Genomic DNA, 15,144 nt, shown 5'->3' with positions numbered 1-15,144 from the left:
ATGCACATACAGGCAGTACTAATTGGACCCTGTTATTAGAAATGAAACTGAAGAGGACATGAAGTTGAGAGGGAGATATGATGGGGGAAGTCTGGGACGAGTTGGGGTAGGGTGTGTATATAATCAAAATATGTTATATATATGCATGGAATTCTCAAAGACTAAATAACCTAAAAATAGAAAGTTTGTGGATGTAGGTCAGTGGTAGAGTATTTATTTAGCATGTGCAAAGCTATCCATTTAATACTCAGTAATGTACAAAGACAGGGCAAGAGTGAAAACGAGAGAGACAGAGACAGACAGAGAGAGATATTAAATATCTTATGAAAGCTACATTTGAGAAATACATGATACTTTAGGAAGTACACTGTTGTCCATTGATTTTCAAGTTTATAAACAATACATAAGATAAGTTACTTAAAATTCATTTTAACAATAGCTTCTCAAGTTACAAATCCTGAGCAAAAACTTTAAGCATTTCTTGTCTAAGTTATTTTATTCACTTATTCTTTTATTTTTGTGGTAGTGGGAATGAACTCAGGGCCTTGAACGTATCAGGCATATTTTATCATTGACTCTAGTCCTAGCCTTTATTTCCTTTTTGGTGCTGAGATAACATCTCAGTCTGTAACCCACACAGTCTATGGGAGTGTGATCCTCCCACCTCAACCTCCCAAGTAGCTGAGGTTATAGGACTGTACCATCAAATCACTAAAAATAGTCTTTGATAATTTAATTTATCCCATTGATAAGACATAATGAAAGAACAAAGATTTTGAACCAAGTTATTCACAAAATAAGAATATAAATCTTTAACTGAAAAAAATTTAGGTACAAATTCATCATCAGTAAATAATACTATAAAATTATTTTATAATACAACCCACTTAATAATACTCTAGAATTATGTGCTTAATGATAGGTAAATGAATTTAACAAGCAGGATGGAAATTTAGTTCTGAATGTAACCTATTGTAGCATATTATCTAATTTTAGTTTTACCATACATCAACTTTATAATGTAAAACCATAGTTTTTCTTTTATTAAAATTATGTTCTTTTAAACCAGTAATTGACTAGGAGTGCTACTATATAGTGATAGCTTTAACTCACAACTGGGTTACATTCTGATTAGCCCAGTATAAGGAGAAAATACTGTAAGCTAAAAATGCATTCAATACACCTATCATGATTTAGACATGCTCAAGGCTGTGTCTTGGTTGTTTACCTCACTGCCTGTGTAGCTTACTATGAGCTGCAGCACATAGGAACTGCCCAGCACCACACTGCTTATTGCTAGCCTAGAAAAAAAAACAAAATTTAAAATTCAAAGTATTGTTACTGCTAAATAAATAACTATTCCATACTGCTCCATGGACAGAAAACCATAAATCCAATCATCCAGTAGTTTGTACTTCCAGTTTGCAAACTTGTCAGCTATTCTGGATGAACGTGAGAATTGTTATAAACATTTTTTACATCCCAGTTTTTTTGACACTTTACATAGTTATGCTGCCAAATATTGTGGAAATAAGGTTTAGATGTCATAATTATATTGCGTTCTTCCAAGGCTCTGTAATGCTCTTTGGGGCATGAATCCTTTTATTGATATATTTATCATCAAGACTCAGTAAATATCTTTGAAAGAAGTGAAGTGTCTTGGTTTTTAATCAATTGAAAAGCTCAGGAAGGGGTTTTTTTCATAAGTAATTGGCATATCCATACATTTATTTATTGATTAAGCCAAGAAGCCAACTAGATGTTTGAGTTTTCACAAGGTTGATAGTCATTTTTATAAAAGGCTTGTTCCGGGACATTGCTATGTACAATGCCAGAGTAAGTGTGACAAGAGACACAAAAATGAATGAGGATGGTCCTTGGGTTCAGTGAGTCACAATTAATTGTTTCAAAGAAATTCTCTATTATAAATAATATTAATTATTCATTTAGTCAAAGATACTACATTTTCATGACTGATCATATTCTACATCATTTTGAAAGTCTGAGACAAAGAATTTCACAATTTTACATGTAAATTCTTTTATGGTTTAAATTTGAATCTCAGTACTGACATTTTAGTTCTATTATCTACAATTTCTGAATTGAAATTGCTGTCTTGATTTTTTTCATTTTCATTTGATAGACCACCAAATATATAAATACAGTCATACTTCTCAACTATTAAAAACAATCTGAAATGCCATCTTTGACATGGCTACATATATGCTTTTATCTTAGATAATAGGTGTGTGTGTTCTGTGTATACTAATGTTATGGTTTGGATAGGAACTGTTCACAGGCTCAGGTGCAGAGGGCATGTTCTCCAGCTAATGGTCCTGGAAACTTTACCAAGCACGGCATAGCTGGAAGAAACAGTTCCTCTGAGACACGTTCTCGGTGTCCCTAGTGCCCCTCTTTCCTGCTCTCTCTGTCTCTGTCTCTCCCCTCTTTCACCTGGATGCCATGTGGCACATCTTCCAGCAGCCATAGTATTCCCCCAAAGAGATAGATGTGGTAGAACTTGAATTGAAACTTCTGCTGAAGCCATAAGTCAAAATACATATATACTTCTTTAAATTGTCTTCTTTTAGTTGTTTGTAGCAGTGACAGAAACATCTCACAGTACAGTGTGTATACATACATACACATATGGTTGTCAACTGTCACACCAAACACGAGGTTGTCTCTGTACACAGTACTCACACTAGTAAACAGCACAGCTTAGTGATTCAATGAATTTCACTGTAGAGTGTTTTTAAGCTTTTAGCCCTTGATTTTATTTGTATGCAATTTCTCTTCCTTGGCAACTAATAAACATATAGAAATAAAAATATAGTGATCATACATGCAGATCCTAAAAATGCTTGAGCAATAATATGAAGAAGTGAATGAAAACTCAAGACAAAGGGAAAAATTAAAATTCAGAATCAACATTCTGAAATCATAGACATCTGTGATCAGCAAAAAACTCTACTGCTTAAATTCCAGCCATTTTCCTAATTTATAATATATCACATTAATTTGTACTCTCTAATAACTACAACTATCAAAAATATTTTTCAATTTCTCATATTCTTTGAAAAATTGAATGTAATTACAGCAATTAAGTTCATAAAAATTTCCTCCAAAATATCTAACATTGTTTAACAATTGGACCATGGAGTGAAGAAAGTTCAATAAAGACACTCTTCTGTAAAATATTTTATTCCCTACAACTTTGGTTAAGTGAAGCAGCCACTCACTTTTACTAGAACGTAATTCCTTGTGTTTATTTCTTTCTGGGTCTTCCATTTAATTTGCCTCCTTTGGTAATTAGATTTCCTTAAATAAATGCAATATTTTAAGTCTCAATAAGCAAACAATTTGCTTCTATTAGGTAGTGGGGTATCACTTTAAACTTGTCATATTTTGTCATCTGTAATGACAGTCTTCAGAAGTTCTTACCATAAGAATTATAATTTCAAAGTCACTCTACAGTTGAAAATATGGATGAGCAACTTGGATGGGAGGGTGGGAAGGAGCCTCAGTTCTGGCTGAGGAACTATTGGTAATTGGTAGTTGCTGGGAGAGGGAGAGTCAGATTTTTAAGGGTGTGTTGATGGGTAGGTTGACCAGTCTCCAGGGGATGGACCCACACCCAAGAGCATTTGGGGAACACAAATTAGACTATCTATCTATCTATCTATCTATCTATCTATCTATCATCTATCTATCTATCATCTATCTATCTATCTTCTATCTATCATCTATCTATCTATCATCTATCTATCTATCATCTATCTACTATCGATCATCTATCATCTATCTATCAACTATTTACTTGCTAGGCAAGTGCTTTGCCACTGAGTGACAATCTGAATCCTCTAGTTTCATTTGTAATACTAAGAACACAAATTCTGCTTTTAAAGTGCTTACTTGTATTCAAAACCCACTGCGTTGATATGAAACTTTGTACTAAATGTCTTTCTGTGTTGATATAAAGCTTTGTACTAAAAGTCTTTCTTTTGTAAATTGAACATGATAAATTTCCACCCTGAATACAGATTGAGTTTTGAAAAAATTATGTATTAGTCTATTGATAGTACCTAGTGATGACAAGTAACAACACATAAACAAGGAATATGAACATCATGATTGTCTAAGAGCATAACCGTGTTAAGAGCAGTGAAATCTATTTTAAATGCATTAGAAAGGCTTCAGTAGGTATCAGTAATGAGTTTTAAAGCATCCAGGTCAGAAACATGAAGCTAGCTGCCAGTTTACCACACAGAATCCATTAATCATTTATGTTGCCTGCAGAACTGGTCTTTTAAAATAGCCCATGCCTGTGGTGGAGGATATACAAATATGTGAAATTTTCAGACAAAGGTCCACAAAGATGTTAACTACCAGCGACTGCTTTGATAAGATACTGAAAGTTGTTCATACCATGAGGAAAAAAAGATTAAGAAAAATGACTTGAAATATTCTAGCCAGACAAATGTTTCTCCATTTTGCTACCCAGCAAAAAACAGTCACATGCTCAGCATAAAACTTGATGAGAAGCTTTCTTCTTTGCCTTTCCCACCTGACTGGCTGCCTTCACTGATATGCTCCATAACCTGCTGAAACACAGTGACCTTTCCAGTGGCCACAGAATTCTTCCAGAGAGCAGGCACTTGTTTTCCACCTGCATGCTTCAACCATCATCCACTGATGTGCTGATGTGTGTGCTGACTCAAATGTGTTTATTCCAGACCCTACTCAGGCTAGTTCACTTATTACAGCAATAAGATAACTGATATTAATTAATGGCAGCAATAGTTATCTAAAAGAGGATTGTTACTTAGAAGATTTAAGTTGAATCTATTGTAAAATTGAATTTTGAAAGCTATGTTGGAGCTCTGAGTGAATGCAGCACTTGAAGGGCTTGTGTTGATCATTTTCAGTACCTCCGGAGTCCTTTTACCCTGTTCTGTGCAGATATCTTCTGATGGTCTACCCCTGTATTCATTTTCCCTCCTGTCCTCACTCTCTTCTGGTATTCAGGTAGCTGAACTATGAAGAACTATTCATCGATAGGTTTTCTTGCTGTCTGTGGCTTCCGCTTGTTTTTGCCAATGAGAACACTGGAGAGAGATCAAAGGAAGCTCTATTTATCCTTGTGGAATCTTCCATGCGGGTCACACTAGGCTATACCCTGGACCAAAGTTTGTACTTGTTGGTAGGTAGCCTTCTCTCCCTCTGCCTTCTGGTGACTACGCCCTGTCATTTCCTCCCAGAATTACAAGTGGCAATGTCACTCCAGTTTTGCCAGCCCATGATCTCTGTGTTTCTCTATTCTTTGCCTGCATATTTTTTACTCATCTCTTATTTTATTTATAAATTTATTTATACTTATCTCTTATTATTGTTTACCTTGACAAACTGAATTTGAATGTACCTGCTGTTTCCTTCCAGCACCCTGACCAACATGGAGAGGGTTAAAAAGTATGTGTTTCCGCATGAGACAATCCTGGCTGCAGATTTTGGCTTCATCTCTCCCTGTGCTGAGAGGAGAAACAAAAACATTTAAGGAACTGTTTCAAACTTCAATTTCTTATTCATCAGAATATGGTTAATAATAAATTTTTCTACACAGGCACACAATCTGCCCCTACTGCCATAGGGGGAATCAATTATTTATAACTTTGTTTAATCCAGTGTCTGGCACCAAATTTAATAAGTACTCCTTACTGTTATTTATTAAATTTTGGTAAAACAATAGCTTAATTTATGATTAAAAGGCAGTATTTTCTCAGATGTATGACCTGATAAAGTTGGCAATCACTGCTCAGATAATTCTATGTGAGATTTAGGAAGAATATTTATCAGGCATAACCAGATTAGACTCATATAAAGAACTTTTATTAATGTCTCATCCATTGAATTACCACTCAATGTATTGTAAAATGTTCAGAAGCTAAGATAACATGGCCCCAACAAGTCATGGCATTAGGATCATGTGGGCTAGGATCATATATATATATATATATACTCGCTCTGGGTATTCTCCTGTCTCTGTCTCCCATATTACCACAGAAGCACTGGGATTACAGACTCACACTACTACATATGATATATGCTGTTATGTGGCTTTGTGGGATTCAAACTAGATTCTCATGCTTGCGTAACAAGCATTTTACCTTAACTCACTGAGCCATCTCCCCAGGCCCCAAAGATGTGTCACTTTTATAACCATATTAGCACTTACGGCATGCCAGGTAAGTAATTTTTCCAATTACTTTGTACACGTAAGACATATGACCATCTAATGTGGTAATACCTTCATTATTTCCATTTCAAGGGAAGAGCCTGAAGCACAGAATTGAAATCACTGGCTTATTATCTCATGCCCAGTAGGTAGTGAAATCAGTCCATACACTTAATCATGAGTTTTCAGTTGCCTGTAACAGTCACTCTTAGATATTTATTACATTTTTCTCTTCCAGAGCCCACAGGAAGGCTACATATCCTAGATGGGTTTACAACTGTGTGCCATTTTATCTCACTCACTGAAATTTCACTTTTCATTTTAGATTCTGTACTAAGGCAATGGGGAAAGACACTAATAAATGTCCTTCAGTTTCTGGGTATAATGGTTCACTTTGACAATATTTTATTTCAAATTATAGAAACAATTTTTGTTTTTTAAAAATATATTTTAGCCAGGTGTGGTGGTGCATGCCTTTAATCCCAGCACTCAGGAGGCAGAGGCGTGTGGATCTCTGTGAGTTCAAGGCCACCCTGGTCTACATAGTGAGTTCCAGGACAGCTGGGGCTACAGGGAGACCCTATCTCAAAAAGATCTATATCTATCTATCATCTATCTATCTATCTATCTATCTATCTATCTATCTATCTATCTATCTATCTATCTAATTCTTTGAGATTTTCAAATAATGTATTTTGATTACATTCAGATCCCCTCCCTCATCTTCACCTGCACCCTACTGCATACACTCAGCCCTAGATTTTATGCCCTCCGTTAATTATTTTTCTTTTTTGAAAGACCTATTAATCTAATCTGTGTTCCCCAAATGCTGTTGGGTATGAGTTTCATCTCTTGTAGTATGGTTAACATACCAGGCATCACACTCTTTTAAAAAAGTGGCTCTCAGGGCTGGAGAGATGGCTCAGTGGTTCAGAACACTGACTGTTCTTGCAGAAGACCCGGGTTCGAATTCCAGCACCCACATGGCAGCTAACAACTGTACATAAGTCCAGTTCCAGGGAGTCCGACAGCCTCTTCTGACCTCTGAAGGCATTGCATGACATGGGTGCACTTACCTACATGCATGCATAACACTCATACACATAAAATAAAAATTGAAAAAAAAAACTTGACTCTTCCTCTCCCAGCAGGTATCAATTGCCAATAGATCCTTAGTTAGGCTGGGACTTCCTGCCCATCTATACTGGGTTTTTGTATAGTTTGGGCTTGCCCAGGTCTCCTGCATGCTGTTACATGTACTGCACATTCATATGTGCAACTGCATTTTTGTTTACAGATGACATGGTTTCCTTCTATTCATCCACCACCTCTGGCTCTTACAATCTTTCTTCTCCTTCTTAATGATCCCTGAGTCTTGAGAGGAGAGGGTGTGATATAGATGTTCTATATAGAGCTGGGTACTCCACATCCATGGGCCTCTGTGTTAATTGTTATCTGCTGCAAGAAGAATCTTCTCTGGTATGACCTGAGAGATGCACTAATCTATGGGTATAACAATGACTCATTAGGAGTCCATTTAATACTATGTTTATTTGACAGAGTGATAGTAGTAGTTTCTCCCTTATGACCCAAGACTTTTCTAGCCACAGATTCTTGGTCCTGATAACAGTGTCAGATATGGGCTCCATCTTGTGAAGAAGGCCTTAAATTCAATCATAAGATAATTGATTACTCCCATAATATTTGTGCCACTATTATTTTTCATCTCAAAAAGTGTCACTGATAAATCATAAGAGCCTAGTCTGATTTTCACCTAAGGGATAGCCTTCTATGGAGCACAACCATGAAATCATATGTAGAGAAATGAACCAATGGTACTAATACTAATAATACTAGGCCTGGGCTTTAAAAGCATCCTGTGAAGCCCTCCAATTCTCTCTTCCTTTTCTTTGGCCGTTTAGGGAGCCGAGGGTTTCACAGTGGTTCTGTGAGAAGAAAAAGACCTCTGAACCAGCTTTCATCTGTGAGTAAATGAGAAGTAAACTTTTATTGTGCCAAACAATGATTTGAAGATATGTTTATTTAGATATCCCATTGCATATCCCGATAAAGAGAGAAATTGGTATTTTGAGCCAGATTGCTTTAAAGAAAATCTTTAAAATGGTATTGGCTTCATTGTTAAGTAACAAGGCAGTCAATATCAGAAGTTGGGATATATGAGAAGCTAGTTATATACTTTATGATGAGTATCTAGAAAGACCATTGCCAAGAGTAATTTGAGAGACAGGATAGGTACCTTTAACTTATGGTTTTGGAAATGGCTATTCATTGGCTTTTATTGGCTGCCATGGAAAGGTAATTATAAATGCATTATCTCAGAAAAAAAGATTTCCAGTACACTAGCAGAGTTGAGAGAAACAGAGTGCATAAACTACAGTCTTGCCATATCAGAAGATGCCAAATCATTAATGATGAGATGCCACAGACATTAAGGAGGAGTTTTAAGAGAGTAATTTGGGTCAAAGATCTGAAGATTATGAAATTGTTACTTATAGTTCCAGAGATTCCCAAAGAAAAGTCATTGACTTAAGAGAGACGGAGGTGACAGGGCAGGTAAAGCAGGTACCAGACCAGAAGTGGAGAAATCTATGACGCTTGAGAATGCCTTCTTTCAAAGAATGTGCTGTGTGGTTGCTGACACACAGATTCAAAAGCAAGTAGAACATAGCCTACTAATTTCTGAACACAGTTCTGGTCTTTAAAAACCCTTTGATCATATGAAACCTCAAAGTACCCATAGGCCCTAAACATTTGAAAGAAAAGAGCCCAGCTTCAAAGGCTGTTATAGCACTAATATAAAGCATGGTCTCCAATAGCCACATCAGATGTGGCTTGGAAGAATAATGGGCAAAGAATACGTCCCTGCCACAGAACCAGAGCTGGCAGGGCACAATGGTCAAAGGCTTCCCTCCCAGGGATGAGTTGGGTTAGTGGGTCAGCTGAGTAAAAGCTGACCTCTGCACTTACTCTGATACCCGGAACAACCTCATGTTCTTGAATTGTCAGACAGAAGTATCAAGTTTCCAGATATAAGGAATCACATTAACAGCAAAAATGTTGCTTTAAGTAATAGAAACAAACATTGTTTCATCTTGGAAAGTGTCAACTTGATAAAACATAGATAGGCAATAAGATCACCATGGGCACTGTAAGAATTTGAAATACCTCATGGCACTTGCTTCTCGGAAATCTGTAATTGCTGGTTCCCCATTTGGGAAACTTCCAGTAACTGTCAAAACACTCAGAGAAACTGAAATTTCAGTGAATTTGAAAGTGATTATGGCACAATAAGATTGATTTCTGGCCAAAAGTTACATCTTTATGGCCTTATCTGAGTTTGGGTCCTGTGTGACACAGTAAGCACAGCTTTGCTGACTGTATTGAGGTTCAAACCAGTGTTCCAAGGTGGGGTCGAATGAGGGAAAGTTTTCTTTACCACCAACTTTACTTTAAGGCTGAGTGGACCCATTATTTTATATGTATATAAAAACATACTGTGTTCTGAGATAGATGGCAACATTTAGAAGGATTTTTGAGATGAGATTTGCAACTGCAAATGAATTCATGTTTGCAGCAACAATATATGTCAGCCTCCTTGAGATGAATCACTTGGCAGGAGCCAGTTTGCATGCCTTCGTTAACTGAGAAGCTGAGGGTGAGAGGGAACAGAAGGAAAGAGGAGTGTAGGAGGCATTTTACAATTCAACAAGATGGGTAGCGATACTTAGGATATTTATATATAAAATCCCACTGATCATAGGGCACTGTGTAGAACAAGATGGCACAGAACCTCTAAGGTAGAACACGCTGAGTAATCATGATGCTGAGTCATAGTATACCTGTGTCAGTTATCCCGTTTCACGTATTTACCTCCCTCTTATTCAACTCTTCATTTCAGTTCAAATCAACACAATTCAAATACTAGTACTTTACATAAAGACTATTGTATCTCTATACAAATACAAGACAGATAATATATACATAGAGATAGATAGATAGATGATAGATGATAGATAGATAGATGATAGATGAGAGACACAAAAAAACCTTGAATTTCATGAGCTAATGAAATTCTCCACCACACCCCATACCTACCATGATAATGAGCAGAGAATCAAGACCACATACTTAGGAACACTGTGCTATTGCCTCTAGGGCACACTGTAGAAGGATGAAGTCTTCCAGGTAATCACCTTTCTCATGATGGGATGAAAAGCTGAAAAAGGACGCAAAGACCAAGATTACCCAGGGAAGGCAAAACCCTCCGAAACCCTGGATCCAAATGTGTTACAGTTCAACTACTGCCCTGCTTTTCCTGGTTTCCTTCTCTGCTTCAGTCTGCTTGAGGTGGATTTCTGTTCCTTGCTATCTAAACATTCTGAGTTGAAGCAGTGTGTAGATTACTTACAAGCCTAGTGCAGAAGAAATGAGGAAAAGTTTTCACAGTAACTGTTTCTAGTGAAAATGACTTTTTGCTTGATTGATCTGATGATCGATTGATCATTCATTAAAAATAAAATTTTGAGACATACTGCATGCATAGAGACTTTCTTAAATGGTAAACTTACAATAATTAACTTGCAGGTGACTTTTTACACATCATAAAACATAACTGCATATTTACATATCTGGTCTTTAGTCACAAAACCTGTAGTGTTAAAGAATTTTAGAATCTAGTTGATAGAATGTTTCAAAAATGATTCTCAAAAACTAAGCTTGGAGGTCATAGAAGAGTTCTCAGCTACCCAGGATGTTAGACTATGCCAAGGGGTAAACTGTACTCTTACATATTATCTGGGTCTTTTTACTTTAGCAATTTAAATAGTTACTAATGTGATGAATTTTATCTTAGAGTCTTTTCATATCTGCCAAAATCAACTCTGCAGATTTAACAAAGTTAAGTTTTCATCTATGATTGACCTTTGGAAATTTCTTGAGACTGTCCTTCAACTTTGTGTAAAGAATACCTTTTTGCAGCTTCTAGTTTTCATGAAAACTCTTCTTCATGCTGCACTGTATCACATCAAGATTCTGCCCTGTTTTTAACTCCAAAGCCTTCTTAGGACTGTCTGTATTAATCTTAGCTGTCCACTGCTTTCCTCTTTTCTAATTGCCAAGGTTTTCTAATTTACTATCTTTTCCTGACCCTTATAAATCCCTCAAGGCACAGCATTAGCCTCTGCTGGCTGGAGAAGGGTATTAGGCTTTACTCTCTCTCTGTGCTGAGTATTTTCATTTGCCTCTTTAATTCTGTCTCTGTCTGTATCTACCTTGTATAGACCCTCAGGAGACTGAACTTTATACAATAGATGCATGTTTTCCCTCTGGCTTCTGGTTGGGATTGTTTACTGGGAAGTATATGTTGGAGAACAGAGTAGGAGATGGAAGTCAGCTGATGAACTTCGACTTCCCTCTCTGACTAGATGCAGGCTCTTTTCTTACTTCACAGGCAGTTCTTGTGTGAAGCACTCTTGGGGTCTGTAAGTTGTCCCTGACATTGGCCACACAGGCTCTTACTTTCCTACCTATTCTTTATTACTTCATAATTTTCCTCAAGACAGTTGTATAAAGAATCCCACTTTACTACTCTTTTCAATGACCTTGTTTATATGGGCTGTATTTCTCCTTGTTCTTACAGTAGCATCTTGCACAAAGCAGGATCTAGGAGAACAAGAAGCCCTTAAATTCTATTCCTCCTTTTTACAGGAGTTATTTATGCAGTAGTTATTGAACAACCATGAATTGGTTACATGTTATATCCTGGACACTTTGCTTTGACTGATGAATATGGTACCATGAGACGTCATCCATTTAAGAACTCAGAATTGAACTCCTACCAGACACTGAATCTGCAAACCCCTTGAGTTCCGACTTTACAACCTCTAGAACTATGTGAAATAATGTCTGTTGTTTATAAGCCACATTACTTATGTCATTTTGTTATAACAACCCAAATGAACTGAAACAGTAGACAATAGGAAACATGAATGAAATTAATAAACACAAATCAGAGAGATGAACCTATTGTAAAAACTGCTAGTAGATACATAGTTTTGAAAAGGTGACCTAATGGGATAGCAAGAGATAGATGTGAAATTGTAGGTAGAGATCACATTCATTCATTTATCCATCTAAATGTAGGTTTTGCAGTATGTTATGAATTCACTGTTTTATTTGTAAGCCTATAGGACTAAGAGACATGAGTGAAGGCAAAGCCTCTTTGACTATGTGAATGTAAAAGTGAGAAAACGATTGCTGTCATGAATGCATTCACTGCTATTTAATTCATTAAATAAAAGCAGCATATCCTGTTAAAACACATCATACTACAAAGAAGATAGGAGTTGTTTAAACTGATGAGTGTGATTTTCTAGTCTAGGATGCTATTTCAGCAGGAAAGGACTTACACGTCTTTAGAGTCCTGACAAAAGGACCACTTCTCAGCCTTTCAGCTAAGATCAAATGTAGAATCCCAAAGGAAGAACCCATATGGATCCATGTTTCCCTCCGGCAGCACTCACAATGCCCTTTAAGGGGACCCTCTGTATTCCATCTTTCTGTCATACTCCACTCTAGTACCACATCACTGCAGCCGAAGGGACTACAATTCGCCACCTTCCCTCTTCTACCAGACCAGTTGCCCCTCAAGTTCTTTTCAGAAACTTTATCATGTCTGACTTTAAGTGTTTTCAAACAAGTCCCCTCAGAACTCTCTCTCTATTAAAATCAATTTATTTATGTGACGCTATATTTTCTTGCCTTCTGAGGGACAGGGGAAAGAATAATCCTCAGAATTTTTGAAATATCTATTTGTTTCTTTTGAGGAATGGATGAAATATCCTGAAGTTTCAAGTCTATCCATTACTGAGGGAAGTGTCATAAAGTAGTAACATTTTTGTACGGTTCTTCTTCTATCCCCTTATGTTCATGAATAGATGTGTTACACATGTAAATAACAAGCTTAGAAAAATTGAGGGAAGTCACGTAGAACATGAGTAGAAAAGCTATAGCATAATTTCTAAGCCTTCCAAATGTGCCACTATTGTGAGAATATTGTAGTAGTTAAAATATAAAGACTCAACGAAATGAATGCATTGAAATCTCAACAAGGTGACCCTAGGATATTACTTAGTCTTTGTGACTCAATTTTCTCTATGTAAAGTAAAAATAATAGTAATATATATGACATAAAGTTTTGATTTGAGCTTAAACAAAACATCACATGTAAAATATAAAATGCTTAGTGCCATGTACAAGTTACAGCAGTTATAGTAATCGCTTCTTATTTCCTGGCTTGATTCTTGTCATCTCTGTTGCCTAGGCCCAATTGCAGTCCAAATTTTTGAATGGAAAACTCTAGAAATAGATATGTCACAAGTTTTAAATTGTATGCTGTTTTGGATAGTGTGATAAAATCTTGTGCTTTCTCTCTCTTAACTAATCTCTTATAGTGTGTTCATACTATATTTGTGGACCATCCATTTGTCATTTAGCAGACTTCTTAATTATCAAGTTAAAATACTTCTGATGTTGAAATAACCCTATTTCACTTAATAATTGCTCCAAATCAAAAATTCTTGGAATCTGGATATGATAAAAAGAAGACATAAGGTATTGCCTTTAAGTAAAAGTGAAAATTCTGTACCTAACAAGAAAGGAAAAGATGGTATACCAGATGACTATGGTAAGAATGGCTCTTCTGTCTGTGATACTGTGAAGAAAGTGGATGTTACTGATAGTTTTGCTGTTGTACCTCAGACTGAGAGTCATGGTATGATAGGTGGAATAAGACAAGAATCGGAGTTGTGAATGTGTGTGAGGACGAGTGGAAACGTCCTATGTACTGGGGCTGGTACTATCCTTGGATTCAGGCATCTCCTGAGGTCTTGGAATGTAACAGAGTTAAGCATTGCTGTCTTCTGACTGACATGTCCAGGTACCATTCTTGATCTTGTTACTTCCTCCCCTCTTGACAAGCAAGCTTCCTGAGATTATTTTCTACATGTACTTTCTTGACTTGTTATATCCCATTTTCCCTTCAAACCAATTCTATTTTCTTTGTTCATTTCCATTGTGTTTCTGACAAACTCAACAGATATCTCTTCTTTTCAGTGTATATTCTTATTGAATTTTTGTGCGTTTGATACAAAACATCTTAGTTCTTTATATCCCCTCCCTGACCTGCACCTTCCTATACCCTCCCACCAGTTATCATGCATTCTGTCACGTATGTTAAGACCTATTGCATCAAGCTTGTGTACCCAGATGTTCTTCAGTGAAAATTCATCCACTGGGGTCTAGTCAACCTATCTAGAGTCTCTCCCTTAAAGAAGATCAGTTTTTTTCTCACCCAGCAGTAATCAGCTGGCAATAGTTCTTCAGCTAAGTTTGGGGCCTGCTGCCCATTTCCCCAGTTCTCTGCTATGATTTTTTTTGATTGAGTTTGTTTGGGTCTGGCAAGGGAGTGAGTAGCCCAAATCCCATCATACCCATCCCCTTGTTTTGGGACCATCTCTAGTCCTTCCCACTGCTTCAGGGCTCAGATGTCCCTGCTGGTTAGTAAGGGCCCAGCAGATATCTTTAAATCATTGTTTTTACTTAAGTTCTCAGAGACATTCAGTGCAATTGACAGTTTTCTCCTTCAACCATTTTAAAATCTGTTACCACATTTCTGGTTATTGTTTATGTATTCATAAATAATACTCATTTCTCTTTCCTAACCTTTAAAATTTTAGAATAACTTGGATTTTAGTCGTGAGATATATACTTTTACATTCAACATCCTTGTTCTAAGTAATCCCACTCATTTCTGTACCATCAAATCCCATTTCTGTGTCCATAGTTTCTATAGTATTCCATAGTCAAGCTTGCCTAAGGAAAGTACCTGAGGA

At 36.7% G+C, this 15,144-nt stretch overlaps 1 protein-coding gene across 1 annotated transcript in view; it reads right to left on the bottom strand.

The window, feature by feature from the left end:
* Window positions 1-5,474: 5,474 nt before the first annotated feature.
* Colec10 (collectin subfamily member 10) overlaps window positions 5,475-15,144 on the bottom strand; it is a 62,130-nt gene continuing 52,460 nt past the window's right edge. The window contains exons 7-8 of the transcript XR_003850336.1: window positions 10,349-10,469; window positions 5,475-5,528 (exon numbers count right to left, since the gene is read on the bottom strand). The gene's annotated coding sequence lies outside the window, so the exon portion shown is untranslated. The remainder of the gene's footprint in view (window positions 5,529-10,348; window positions 10,470-15,144) is intronic.

The sequence above is a fragment of the Nannospalax galili genome, unplaced genomic scaffold, assembly GCF_000622305.1.
Source record: "Nannospalax galili isolate Female #2095 unplaced genomic scaffold, S.galili_v1.0 scaffold17, whole genome shotgun sequence".
In the NCBI taxonomy this organism is placed as follows: domain Eukaryota; kingdom Metazoa; phylum Chordata; class Mammalia; order Rodentia; family Spalacidae; genus Nannospalax; species Nannospalax galili.
The sequence above is the reverse complement of the archived record's forward strand: the minus strand, read 5'-3'. Positions and strand labels throughout refer to the sequence as shown.